At 38.9% G+C, this 15,427-nt stretch overlaps 1 protein-coding gene across 1 annotated transcript in view; it reads left to right on the forward strand.

Moving 5' to 3' along the window:
* The first annotated feature begins 14,117 nt into the window (after nucleotides 1-14,117).
* Nucleotides 14,118-15,427, forward strand: part of LOC133131119 (pituitary homeobox 2) — a 10,581-nt gene continuing 9,271 nt past the window's right edge. The window contains exon 1 of the mRNA XM_061246276.1: nucleotides 14,118-14,249. The gene's annotated coding sequence lies outside the window, so the exon portion shown is untranslated. The remainder of the gene's footprint in view (nucleotides 14,250-15,427) is intronic.

Below are 15,427 nucleotides of genomic sequence, written 5' to 3' on the forward strand. Positions count from 1 at the left end.
TTGGGGGCTCTTTCGGGACCTTAACCCACGATCTCTTGCATACATCTTCAGGAGACTGAGATAAAAAAGCACATTATAAACCAACCAAATCACATTGACATTGACACAATCACATCACCGTTTGGCTTCTATTAACAAATACATTTGTGAAAGAAATGTGGCAAACTACATAATTGTATAATAAAGGTCATGACCTAACACAAAGTAACCATAACTTAACAACTGCCTGTCCAGTCCAGTCAAAACCTTTGCTCATTTGTCAGTCCTGTCTGTCCTTCATGTTTTATGTCTATTTTTGCTATATATGCTTGGGACCCTATAATTGCTGCTTGCAGCTATATTTTTCATTCTATTGTAATTATATTTTCAGTTTTACCAACATTGTTTTTTTGTGCAGATTATATTGATCTATCTGTGTGTTCTTATCTTATTTACCTTGAAGCATTTTGATTTGCAAACTTGCGCAAAATGCGGCATGTAAATAAAGGTCCATTTTAAAAAGGTAATAATTAAAATAATTGTAGATGCTACACTCAGTAGCAGTATGAAGCAAGCACTGACCCCATTTCCAGTGGTTTGCGAGAGTCTCTTAAGCTTCATGAAATGGGGGTGTTCTGTTTTTGGGGGGAGGGTTCATTCAGTGCCAGGAGAGTATTACACGGCCCTTTCCCACACAGTCATCATTTACGGTCCTTCTTTGTATAATTTCTTTCAATAACAGGTCTGTCAGCTTCCATTACTCACCATGTAAAAATAAGCCAGCCTTTCACGTTTAAACACTGTGCTCGGTGAAAGGCCTGATAAATCTACAGCCCCACATATTAAAACAGTTCCATCAATCCAAGAAGAATGTACAATTAAACTGTTGCATTAATAATCTTCTTTTTTTTTTGCTGTCTGATAACCAAGGGATGTGGTTTAATATATACTGCTGTACAATAATGGGGTAATAGGAAGCGAGATTGCCAGTGCTCAACTGAAACATTTTAAATTACATTTGCTAAGCAAATGCTTGTATTCTGTACGCCGGTTATATGTCTGCCATGCCTGAAATTGTCTTACTATGTCTTATTATGTCTTATTATGTCTTATTATGCCCAATTGCTGTTGTTTTGCTGTTTGTTGTTGTATTTGTTGTTTTCCATTGCTCTGTAGCACTGCCCTGCTCTATCCCTGTTGGACAGTATGAGGGTCTACCTGACTCCTGCTCCTCTTGCTGAATTCCATATCCCCCCAGCCCCCTCCCTGGGATTGCACCTGCCCCAGAGTCCTGCAGGAAATGAGGAACAGGAAATGGAAAAATCGAGAGGGAGAGTTGTGTCATGCAGTGGGTGGAGCAGGAACCGTACACCTGGGGAAGGGCGTGTCTAAGGGTAAGCTTATCTTTCTGTTTATATCTGGCTGCATTTATAACAAAGTGCTGTTAACCTGTTTTACCATTACCCCATGAACAGTTTTACTAAGAACACAGGTCTGTTTTACACTTTAACACTTTAACACTGAAGGATAACCATGGATACTAATGATTCTTGCTAGCTGGGCACCATGCAAGACAAAGCTGAACAGCACAATGTCACTCAATGACACAGTTATAAAGGTGTAATACATTAGCAATTACTTGTAATTAGTATCATACATCATTAGTAATTATTTTCTTAGTAATAACTACAGTATGAATGGTTATAATGCCATGCTGATGGTTGGTCAACCAGAAATCAAATATTAGTCAGTTAAATATTAACATATAGTGATATTAAGAAGAATGTGAGGGTGAAAATCCATGAAAGGTTGCACTATAGTCTGATTGAGCGTAAAGGCTATAAGGAAATATATTACTGCAGAATAAGCAATATTACTGACTGTCACCGAGTGAGGGTTTTGTCAATCTCAACTCTCGGGTCTCTTTTTTGATGTCATATTAAGACCTAATATGTAGAAGGCTATTTCATTATTAAGGAGGTGTAGTGGAGTTATGTAACTGTTAAATTGTGAGTTGTGTCCTGGGAAGCGAAAGAGAAATCCGTCATTCTTGGATCCTGCATTCCAAAATGAGTCCATTATTAGCCTACTGTGTGTTACTCAGGGTCAATGTGCTTACGCTTTAAATGTGTTCTGTTAAATCCGACCGACGTTTTAATGAGGTTTTGGAGAGATAAGCTCCGGAAATGCATAGGCTATATTTGTTTGATCATGTGGAAGCTAGGGACTGTTATAGCCACGGTGCTGTGAGGTTGTATGCTTTTATAATGACGTGAGTAACAACACGGTTTGCTGGGCACTTCGGACAAGAGCTTATTCTTGATAAAACAAAATGCTTGCGATGGAAAATTGTGCTATGCATTTAAAAAGAACGAATACCATGCGTAATGACCAAGTATTGGCGAAGGGTGTCAGTCAAAAGAGGTGCTCCGAAATATTCTATTTTTAGCTATATTTCCGAGGCCTGTACCAGTAGGAAGAATAAATCATGGTGACACTTAAACATGACCTATAGGCGTTCGGCTTTTGCTATTTAGCACTCAACAAATCATTCCTGTCTGTCTGGTGTGTTTTAGAGGTATTTCCGAGCCCCGTTACTGGCTAATTACTGACGCGTAACATCGGAGGGGGGTTTTATAAATAAAGTTCAGAGATCTTTTTTCCTCCCTGTACCTGCTTTAGCGTGATAATCAGATCATGTTCCGCTGCAGGAGGCGGTGGTTAGGTCACTCTGGGCACAGATACACAAGAGTTCCAGCCAAACTGCATTCGCAGGTAGGCAATGGCTCGATACTGTTTACTCTGTCATAACCCAAACATACAGAACTAAAAATACACTTTTTTCGCAATGCTTAAAATGTGTATATTCTTATTCAAAATAAAAATGTGTGCAGCCATTCCAGCGCCATACAGTACACCTATAGTCTGCTGCGTTTAATTAATAGTTAAATGTATGTGATACGGATGACTGCTGATAACTAAACTGTAGAACGTCTCCATGACGCAGAGGTAGGCTATGTAGGCTATTCCTGCAAAAAGGTATTTGACAATATATGATATAAGTACCAAAATATTTAGAAAAATGAACGACCGTGCCTTGTGCACACGTTCTGAGAACGAGTTATTCACTTCAAAACTGTACATCTACTTTATTACAAATGGGCAAGGCTGTTAGCATTTAACACGCTCGCAGTACCTTACGTGTGGCTCTACTGTATGCTGCTGTGTTGACGCGTGTAGATTTTTATTATGGTTCTGTTTTCTTTCGGAATTAGCTGATGTTTGGTCAATTTCTTTCGCCTGGGAGACAGGCCTAATACAGTTTTCACCAAAGGCCTACATTTTTCAGCAATTCGGTTTTTGTACGGTTCACCTACCATATAAGCAAAAAAAAAAAAAAAAACATCCTTAACATCCTGGTCGTGTTGATTTGTATCGCTGATAGAGTTCATGCTCGGCACCGATTCTGACTTCTGGTGTGAATATGCCTGTGACAGTTTCGGCTCCGATTGATAAATTGAACCGAGTCTAAATGATGGAATATACTCTTCTAAACAGTGTTGCATAAAAATAATCGATTTTCGTTGTTAATCTGTGATAGTTTGTATAATAATTGTTTTGCTAAATGAGTAGCATACTTGACGGTGAATAATTACTTAATTGTATTCACTCACAAATGAATAAATGAAAGAATACGCATTTATGAGCGCATCAAAGGAACGGAGAGAAATACAAATAAGCTACATCTGGTATTGCTTATATACTTCAGACATAATGAAGCGCAATATTAAAGGTATTTCAAACCCAATTTTACAGTCTTCTTTGTTACAAATCAGAGATTTATAGGACTGTGTCCCAAACCGCAACCACTATTACATCAATCTATTACTTATGTGTAATCTATCTATTACAGAGGAGGAGAAAGTTCTAGAGTTTCATTTGATCCAAATGTCAGATATCGATTTATGATGGCAAGGATAAACAAACGGGTCGACCCTCAAGACATAATTTAGCCCTAGGTAATCTTAAACAGACAACATCGCACATTGGAATAAGCTATTGCTCGTCGGTTCAGTGACAATACCTCATGCTTGTTTTGACATGGAGAAATGCAATTCTATAAAACATTGCAGGCGCTTAATTTTTCGACCGGGTGAACGTGAGCGTGAACATGGCATCAGATCGATGCGATTTACACCTAAATAAGGGGAAAGGTAGAAGAGAAAGGTAGGCATCTCATTTATAGTCTACTCAATACTTGATACTGTGATTATATTTAATTACAAATCTTTTAAAAACATAATTGAAGGGGCACAGAACCGTTCTTCGGAGAAAAATCGAGTAGGCTATTTTGCACCTTTAGAAATGTATGCAGCTAAAATAGTAATATGACTTATTGCTAATTCACATACATTGCTGTTACTCTTGTCACTATTTATAATAATTCCATAATTTGCATATTCTTATCAGAAACTGATCACAGTTTGACTAATTTATTCAATACTATTTTCTGAATATAGGCCCAAATCCTTGGAACAGGTACATTTTGACTACATTGTATGCGTTTACAATTGACATAGATTTTAATTCTATTGGGCTAATCGTAATTTCAGTTGATAATCTATTAATTTATCTTTATGATTCTTTAATTATACATTTAATTAGACTATATATTCCTTATGTTCAGAATTATTAGCAGATGCGTTGCGCAAAATCTTCATTTGGGATTAAATTGCATTTTTACTTATTAACAGGGCATGCAGCCAACAGCACAGACTCTATATGTGAATATCGAGAACTGCGGATATAAACGGTGGCTTCATATAATAACTTGAATTTATAGCCAAAATCAAAAGTGTCTCGCTTCTTTGCTGGAGAAAATGAGCGAGAAGACGAGTGAAGCAGGGTTCATCGCTGATCGCGGAAAGGAAGAAGGCGATATTTGGCTTCAGATGACTGGTCCATGGGGAAAATCTCTAAGAGATCAAAGCTGGTGCTTCTTGTCTTGTGTTATCCTATTGCAGCCCAGTGCGACATAATTAAGAATGTGGAGGTGGGATCTCGTCCGGATTATATGGTTCGTCTCTTTGTTGGAGGAACTTTCGCAGCTGTTGCCTCGCCGTTTCAAATGTGCTGGTCACCACACAAAAGCACTTGTGCTGTTCTGCGACCTCGAGCGCCAAGAAAATGACACTAGGTCTCAGTTCCCTGTGCGTTAAAGGTAGCACACATTACTGCGTTTGAGGTGGCAGTTTTATAACGGATAGGCTATAAGGGTAGCAAAATATATCAGTAAATTAATCTATCTGAACAGCACTTTGTCCTTGGCTAAAATTACATGTTGTGTCATTGTTTTTGTGTCTGTGGTGTTTTGGTCTATCTTATCCACTGTCTTAAAATTGAATAGTGGATGATAGTCTTGGTAACCGTTTTTAACACGCTAATTTAAATCGACTATTTTATCCCACAAGACCCCTCGCGATTTATTCCACCGGTACAAAGAAATTATGAAAATTCTCAATGTTAATCCCATTTAAGTTAGCGCCTGAGCTTCTCCCACTACGCCCATTAGGACAAGGCGTGTCTGTTGTCAATGAGAGGCTTGAATAAACACAATCAATGGGACTCCCACCGTAGGCACACACCCTTATAAACAGCCCACCAGCAAACAAAACCGTTCGCCGTGGCCGCGACCGAGCGCCATGTTTACAGTGATCAAATAATAAGGGACAGAGACAGTTAGCCTGACCGTTCGTGCCTGCTCCGCTCCAGACTTTTTGGGGTTTTTATGTGCCATCTCTCTCTCTCTCTCTCTCTCTCTCTCTCTCTCTCTCTGTCTTACTGCTGGATTACTTTGTGTTCATCCATTATTAATGAAGAGGGTTAGCTGATGTGGTGGAGGTGCTGCAGTGGAGATTTAGGGCTAATCCAGCACCCAGCAGGCCCAGCCTCAAATGGGGGGGGGGGGGGGGGGGGGGGGGGGGCAGACATGACAACAGTCCCACACAGACACTGGATGCCCCCACCCAAATAAATAATAAAATAACATAGACTCTGGCTTTATCACTCAGGAATTAGCCATTAGCCATACCTTTCAGTAAGCTACACTGTATGTTTGTGTGTTAGCTGACACTTAAACTCCTTGCAATAAGGCCAACATAACACTGTCATACACATATGATGTAATGCCTGTCACAAGATGGCATAACAGATGAGGTCAGGTTATGTCAAATTACATATTACTGTCATTCTGTTATCTGTAAATGTTATGACAGCAACATCAGGTAATGTTCAAGTAAAGTGTTACCATTTGTTTCATACACTGAATTGCACTACATTAACAAACTGACTGTACTGTTTGCAAAGGAGCACATCAAATTGAATCAATGAGCCTAGCTGCTTAGCTTTTTGAGAATACATTCTAACAAACAACAATCCCACCAACTCCACCAACTGCCCCAGGCCCCACCCCTGGTCAATGCTGTTTGACCAATTAGAGCCGGGCTGTTCCGTGTGCGTTTCCTGTGGCTGCAGCTGACCTGATTTTCATGTGTTTAATAGGGATTCAGCGTGGCCCTGTTATTACACTCGTTTCATTCCTGGATGATTTCCCCTTTGGCAGGTTAGCGGCAGATAAACATCGATCCCCCCCCCCCTCCCCCACCATACACCCCCCCCCCCCCCCCCCCCCCCCACAACATTGATTAGCAACTGCTGAAGCAGTATAATCCCCCCTTTGCATCTGTAGTGTCAGGTGTAATTGTAACCACACACACACGCACACGCACACAAGCACGCACACCCACACACACCCATGCACGTGCACACACTCATACACAAATATAATACATAGTATACACACACAAACACGCATTCACAGCATTCACATACACCATCACACATATTATACACCCATGAACTTGCATACACATACACGTCTATAAACGCTGACACATGTAAAACACACACACTGACACACATAAGCACATATGCACGCAGAATACACACACACACATACATTCACATTCACAAACCCCAACACATACAGACATGGATGTATAACACCCACATACACTCACACACACACACACACACACACACACTGCTCATTTTACTACTAATCGGGTTTTGGTCTTAGCAGAACCACATCGTTCCCGTTTGCCCATCCCGAGGGTTTGCTGTTTTGCTCCTCTAGCTTTCATCCAATATCTGAACTCCTCTAAGCTAGGAGATATGTGGGCTTTAAAAAATCATTTATAGAGTCCGCAGCTTAGGTGTAATGTAATGGCAACACGTTTTAATAGTGGCAATGTTTGAATGTTCTATAGCTGGTCTCTGCGCAACTGCCGAGCGGCAATCACACTTTGTCTAACGTAGAAACATGTTGGGGTTTTTATTTTTTATTTTTAATCAGTGTTCCTTGGAATGTGTGGTCCAAGTCAGAGTGAAATGCTTTCATTTCCCTGTGTCAACTATCCATGGCACTTAAACACGGTTGTTCTGCTTAGTTTTGTTGTCCTTGGAATAAATATGTATGGGAATCACTATCCCATTTCAACACAGAACCCACCCTAAAATAAGAAAACATCAGGATACATATTGAGAACAGTTTATTCAGACTTTCTAGGCTTATAATTTGCCTACAAACTAGATAGTATCCTGCACTACGTCAACCCTGAACATGAATTCAAAGAGGTTTTAAGTAATCTGGCAAACTATCCCATGGACTAATAACTCTGTGTAAAAAAAAAATATGGTAGTACTTTCTGTGAACCATCCTTCATAAGTGCCATATAACTCCTTAATAAGTGCAACATAGCACATTCATTGTTTGTGGTGAGGGACAGAAGCATTCATAGATGTATTTACAGTGCTTATAAAGGTGCTATGAAACACATATCGAGGGTTTGGTGCGCAAGGAGTGTAAGTGCCATTTTCCAAATTTTGCAGGAGAGCCAAAACAAATGAATAAATGAGCCAAGCTTTTTGGGATGAGTCTTTAGGTCCTTAGTCTTTATTTCAGTGTAGTTAAGGATGGCACATTTTACTTTTGCCAATATATAGATCTCAGCAAGCGCTTTCTTTTGATATATAATACTTCTTTTGGCCTAAAATATCACATGCTCCAAACCATCAATATGAAGGAGTCATTGAGTCCATTCAGGGACCATTCATTGAAAGTGCTACCTGACCTGTTCCCTCATATCTGTATGGAATTTACCTTCAGCTCACTCACAACTATGCCAGCTTGTTCAGTTGTTCATTTGTACCTTTTAAATTTCATGCCAGGAACCAATCTTGTTGCCCTTCTTTGAACTTTTTCAAGAGCTTCTAAAACTTGCTTGTCATGTGGTGCCCAGATCTGCATGTGATAGTTGACCTGTGGTCTGACAGAGGTTTTGAACAAAATATGTTTTATACTCAATTCTTTATATTTTAGTTTATATCTTTTTTTTTTCTTTGTAGGCCTATAAAAAACGAATGCTGACATTTGTACTGCACAAGCTCAATGCCAATCTCAAGTCATTTTCAAATGAAATACATTTCTATTTTGTACCTGCCATAAAATACACTTGTGTACACTTTCACACTTTTCTGTTAAAGTCTTCTTGGAGTACTCTAGTAGATTCCAAACTGTTGGCCAAACTCCCAAGTTTATATCAAATGATGATGTTATTAATTTGCTACTGATTTCCCAATCAAAGTCATTTCTGAAAATAAGAGTAAGCAGAATTCACAACAGCCTATTTGTTGGAATCAACTTCCTCACTGAAGTGCCAACAGTTGCTATGTGTGTTCTACCTTGCGCCCGATTTCAAATCTGTTCCGAAATAACTCCTGTAATTCCTACCGACTTTATTTCCACAATGAAACTCTGTCATGGTACTTTATCAAATGCTTTTTTGGAAGTCCAAATGTGTAATATCATAAGCCTGGCTTGAGTCAGAACACTTTGTGGCTTCCTGTGAGAAGTCCAGGAGGTTTGTGAGCCATGACCTTCCCCTGAAAAAAAAATATATCCCTAAAGTTGTTTTTCAAGGAAGGACTCCTGCTTGTCCCTAATAATAGATTGTATGTTTTACATAAGGTACACAGCCTGTGGTTACCTGGATCAGTCCTTATCAGCTTATAATTCTCTGAAATATCTCCAGTTTTAGGGATTGCATAAACCTACATGTCAGTGGTTTATAAATTATGCTTTGTAGCTCTTTGAACACTCTTGGACATGTGCCATCGTGGTCGGCTGGGTTATTTGTCTTCATCATAAGTTTTCATCATTTTTTCTAGTATTTCTCATTCTTTTATCTCAGCACAGCCCCAGAAGATTTTCTGTACATTGGATGCACTGGTAGGCATGTTTGTGACCTCTTCTGTGGTAGAGCTCTCAAGAAAGTGACTGTTTAGAGTACTGGCAACATCTTTGTTATTATAAATCAAAACTATTTCCTTGGATTTCATGCACGCAACCTTGTCTGTAACTTTCATGTTGTTGTTGTTTTTTGGAATGTTGAGGGGGTGGGGGGTTATAGGAGGGGTTACTTTCTATTTCTTGGGGGGCAAATTGCATGTCACATAAGATTTTGTTGGCTGGAAAATATATTCTATCCCAAAAAGCAGTCTATCCTACTTCTGATTGGGCCTAAAGGTAGGGATGCACTTGAGGAAGAATTATGAGCCATTCATTCTATCAAGTGAAGTCGTTTTCACGGTTTCATTTTAACCACTGCGAACTGCAGCTGAACTGGGGCTGGAGCTGTTCTTTTCCATGTTTCATACTGGGGATGACATGTTATGAGTATCAATAACGTGTCAATAGGTCACACCTTTAATGAAATCATTTCTTCATGTGAACAGCGCTTTTCTCGCTGGTATTGTTAGCGAGGGAGATGCTGCACCAAGGGACTAGACCAATGTAATTACCGGATGGATTTTAAGATAGTCAATAAGATCTCTCTCTCTCTCTCTCTCTCTCTCTCTCAATCACTCTATCTATCTATCTATCTATCCCTCTCTCTCGCACGTATGCGCACACACGCACAGAGAGAGAGAGAGAGAGAGAGAGAGAGAGAGAGAGAGAGAGAGAAATCACTAGCGATGCAGTTACACACACAATTAAGTATTATTCGCGCTCTGGTTCTGTTATACGTGTTAATACGGTATAAACTCGTTTGTTTAAAGACCCGTGGCTTCGGAAACAAATTTCAATCCAAATTTCATTATACGGTCCTAGGAGGGTGGCGAGAGACTCGATACGAAAATTGAGTGCGGTCTGAGGCCGCGAAAGGACGCATATTTTCTCTGGGAAAAGTTTTTTTAATGAATAAGAGAGTAGAAGAAATGATCATTTAATTGATTCCGTATGCCCCAAACTGGATTCAGCTTTAATCACTCGAAAGTATAGCATGGAAGATAGCTTGTTATACCAAGTCATTAATCCCATGCGTCAGCGAATATAAACTATTGTGGAAATAAATATGCAGCACTTGATGTGATGGCACATCAATAACAACATGACACCACATATACATTAGCTATCCAACATAATGCCAAGGAATATTTATTAATGGTTACGCTTAAGTTTCCTTCTTTGTGGCCAAAACTGTACCATTTGCAAGTTTGATGTCCTAAAGTTGATTTTTTATTTTATTTTATTGGGAGCCGCAATGCGTTGTTAAACGCAACACAATTAACGCCATTTTGAACTTTAATTAATGCAAACAATTGTGTGTAAGCATAAATATTATTCCCAAGCAATTATTTTAAGAAAAAAGACTGTAAATATGTGAAATGTCGCTAAATGAATGCGTAAATCAGTTGAAAATCGATATTTCATTCATCATATGTCCATATTAACCTAGCAGCAGATGTACCCACCGTTACCAGTTTTATGTTAATCATATTGTTGCTCCGAAATTGTTTTGAAATTCATTAGACATAGGTGGAAGGCCTAAATAGGGTATGTGTTTAAATGTTTCTTTAAAAATGAATATATATTATAAAGAAAGCACTTGCTTTCACTATCAAGAGATTGAGAATTGGGGAAAACAGCCTGAATGCGTTCATAGGCTACATTGAAAATGTCAGGTTTAAAAACAATTCCTGTTTTTAAATTCTTGTGTGACCGTTTGTTTTTATCTTATTTGGCCCACAGAAGCAGCCCACGTACGAGCCTGCATCCGAATTCCACCCAAAATATTGACAGATAGCATGATTTCGGATTTAGTCTAAATATGCTCGATGGAGGTTCATCTTCCTCAGGCACATTTTATGATGGGGATAACGAAGTGTTTATTGTCGTCGCTCAGTCACTTGCTCCCCGAATTAAAAACTCGAGGATAAATACACCACATCCTATTTAATTGCCTGTCATTATCACGGAAGCAAAACATTAGACAGAGACCTAACATGGAAAAAACATACACTTTCTGTTTTGGCTTTAAATAATATGATAATGAACGCGCAGTTTTGCCTGCAATGTTTTATTTTTTCCCCGGCTATATTAAAAGTTTGCTTGTTTACGGCAAGCCTATGGGCATAGTTTAAGCTGTTTATTGCGCTTTTATTCGCGGCCTGTAGACCCGGAGGTCTTGAATATGGCCTACATTTTAAAAAGTTACAACTTTTGCTGAAACTTTTATTCAAACGGTTATGTTTTATGCGACGTGATTAATGTGGAAATGAAGAATATTGGTGAACGCTTAACCAGGTCACCTCCTTCCCCAGATCTGAGCGCTATCAGAAATTCTTTCAAGTGTCCTTCTGCGTCGCCAAAGATGACAACAGCTAATCGATAAGTGCTTGAAATGGAACGGGGCCTGCAGGCTAGCCCCAGGGCAGAAGATCTTATTGAGCCGGCCCTTTTTTTCTCTCCTCAACCCGCGGAACATTCCAGCGCACTTTCTCTGTGAGAAAGCCCTTCTTCACTACTCTCCAGATGGTACTGAGCGCGGTTTGCGCAGCAATCCGAGAGGCCTAGTATCTCGCTACGACAGGGCTATGGGCTGCATGCGGTATAAACCCACATAAGCCGTTAGCGACAGAAGTGTTATCTCAGATTTCACGCGTTTTTAAAAATTTGCATCCATGTTTTACTAACAATGCATATAGATCACTATGCGGAGTTCATATACTCAGTAGCCTATAGCTTGTATTGGTCGCTAGCGTTTTCAGGAAATTACATTTCCGTTAATATTTTTAGCCTAGTTAACAGCCACGGTTCGTCCCAGGATAGCGTGTGAACTGCTAATTAGATAGATCACTGTGATATGTTTGCAAATATCGCATCTTATGAATGGGGAGACAGGAGGGCATTGATATTTCCTACGAAGTAGGACTTTCGAAGTATGTGGAGAAATCATTTAGGATTGGATTGGAATGTTTTAATTGACTTAATCACGTACAATGGCTTTCGTCTCTCGTATAATGTAATGGTTATAACACGCCATGGCTATTACTAAAATGTTGTTTTTCTTTTCTTTTTTGAATGAATAGTGAAGGCTATACATTTTAGTTGAATGCAAATATTGAAAAACGCAGAACTGACTTACAAACAAAACCTATTCATTAAAAAAATTCTAGAAAAAATAAAAAATATATAGGCCTATTCCCTCCACGCCAAATTCAGCAAATAAACCTGCAAATTTGTTGTAAAAAGTTCATATATGTTTATTAGGCCTCGTGCAGGTGACGACAAGTCCTATTTTATTCCGTTACTGCCCCGCGTCTCCCGCTCCGTCTCCGCTGTGAAATTCCCATGTGATCCTGTGCATTAATTAGCTGTTTAGAGGGAGTATGACTAAAAATGTAAAACAAGGATTAGGCGCCTGGAACGCTTGTCCGCCTCATTTGGCTTGTCAGTCCACGAAAGAAAATCACTATCCTTAAATCACGTTTCTTCCGAGCGTGTGTGCATCTGCTTCCAGCTGCTCTCCTCTGCAACCCCGTTTAGTGTGTGTGTGTGTGTGTGTGTGTGTGTGTGTGTGTGTTTGTGTGTTCATTTACGAATCTTATGTCCTTATAGTGTGATATGTCCACGACCCCTGGTATGTTAACGAGTCAATAATAACTTTAATTGTTGCGTTAATTGTAATATAAATAACAGTGACACGTGTGCTAGAATTGCCAGATCATTTAAAGAGCAATAAGTGTCCCTGTCTTAATAAAAAGCAATTTGTGAAATTTAGAAGACCTGTCGATCCCAAACGCATACTGAACAATGTATGTGTATACATTATTGTTAATGCTGTAGTCTATAGCCTTCTTTTGAGTAATACCCGATAATTTCGTTTATGAAAAGGTCTATGAACAGGCATAGATAATGCTTGTCACATATATGATCTAAACAAGCCACATTATTTACGCGTGTAATTATCTTAATTATCTTACCCGAAAATAGAATTTAAATTTATGATTTATGGTTATATTCCACGCACGGTCAGTTCTATCAAACTGAGTGCAAAGCAATATCGCTTGAATGAGCAAATGGTTTATCTATACGTTCGGTTAGATCAGACTGTTTTTGGTATCTTAAGATGATGATGATATTGATGATACAGGTTGCGGAAACAAGAGTAACAGGAGAATAACTTATTTTGCATAGCCTATTAGTTATTCATCATCGGTTCAGTGTTTATTTTTAACGTCAATATTATCTGGAAGAAAATGGCACTGACGTTGTTCGTTTTCGTTTCCCTCGTAAATGTAATAGAAAGATGATTAGGCTAAGCAGTCGTGTAACGTAAGCGCTACTGCTTTAAATACTGTGAAATGTCATATGGACCCGGCCCGGTCTCTTTAACCACAGGCGCGCTCACGCAGCCTCAAACACACCCACTGAAATGCGCGCACACAGAGAGAAAGAGAGAGAGGAAAGGGAAAAGTACCCGTGTGCTCTTCGGGATAAACATCGAAGACCGGCCATCGGTAGAAATTACCTGCTGAGGTTATCCACCTGATTGTGACAGGTTTCCTCTTTAACTCCAACACATTTAAGACGCTGGTATAGCCTTATTTGTCGTTGCGACATTTATCAAACAGAGAGTAGAGTTTGAGAGTGAACCACGGAGCGTCAGGACATTTGACTCCCGAACGCGAGCCAAAGTGTTATTTTGGACCTATGACTTAGATGCCAGCAGATCTCATCGGGAATCAGTCAGCTTCGATTGTCCTTTTGGATGTCTCGCTTGTCCAGTCGATACGAACTAAGATAATAATAAAAAAAAAAAGAAATAACTGGGAGAGGGGGAGAAAGAGTATTGTTACGACTACAGGTAAGTGAATGGACCATATTACCCCCAAAGTGTAAGATAATGCATGCAAAGGAATTCGTTCCACTTTGGAAGAGTCTTAAAATACGTAACTGACCTGAAATCAGTCGCTAGTTCTGTTACGTTAAAACTGTGGAGTGGCTTGGCGGAGGACGGTCGGATTCAGAAGGGCATATTGATCTGTAGTAATAAATAAATAAATAAAATAATGAAAAGGAATGCGATATCGATATGGCTCTAATAAGGTCGAGTAGGCCTGTTACACAGAAAAGATTTTCATTGGTGTTCTTGTAATCAATAGCATAACTCATCATGAAGTAACAGGTACATTTGCTCTGCTATTATTATTATTATTATTATTATTATTACTACTATTACTATTATTATTATTATTATTATTATCATTATTATTATTTGTATTATTGCTGTTGTTGCTATTAATAATAATAATAACAACAACAACAACGAGGGTAAACAAAGCATTATAAGTGGATTTTATATAACGCTTGTTATATACAAAATAAGTAAAATTAATGTATTATATATCAAATGTAAAGGACACCTATAAACCCATGCGCATCGGAAAATACCCAAATGGACTGCATGCGACTCCCATCCGAAAAGATCCCGAGCCCACGCAAATATAAGATTACATTACAAATAAGGATGTTCTCATTTTAATTTCCTTTTGCATATTAGCCCGTTTAGTCTACCAAACGATATTTGTTTGTAAATAAACAAACTTTCACAGGGCCTTATCAATATTGTTTTTCATAATGTAGTAAATGCATGGTAAATTATTCATTTTGGCAGTTTCAAGCAACAGAACAGTACACATGTGTGTGTCAGTGTGTTCATGTGTATGTGTACGTGTGTGTCTGTAAAATAATTCGAAATAATTTTGCATGCTAGGAAGCCTAAGCCCCAAAGCTTTAATGCGCCACTGAAATCTCCTACACCGCACTAATGGCACGTGCTCTTTTTGTGCCGCGATTCGGTGAAACTGCAGTGAGATTTGTGTTTAACTTTGAATAACAAAAACTGTATTTTTACCAATCTTACACAGGAAATAGCGGTTCGTGAACTTTTCATTTACGGCTAACGCACTTAACGTTAAATAATGTTAATACTTCTTCTACTACTAGCCTATTATTATTATTATTATTATTATTATTATTATT

Source organism: Conger conger, chromosome 6 (assembly GCF_963514075.1).
Source record: "Conger conger chromosome 6, fConCon1.1, whole genome shotgun sequence".
NCBI classification, from domain to species: Eukaryota; Metazoa; Chordata; class Actinopteri; order Anguilliformes; family Congridae; genus Conger; species Conger conger.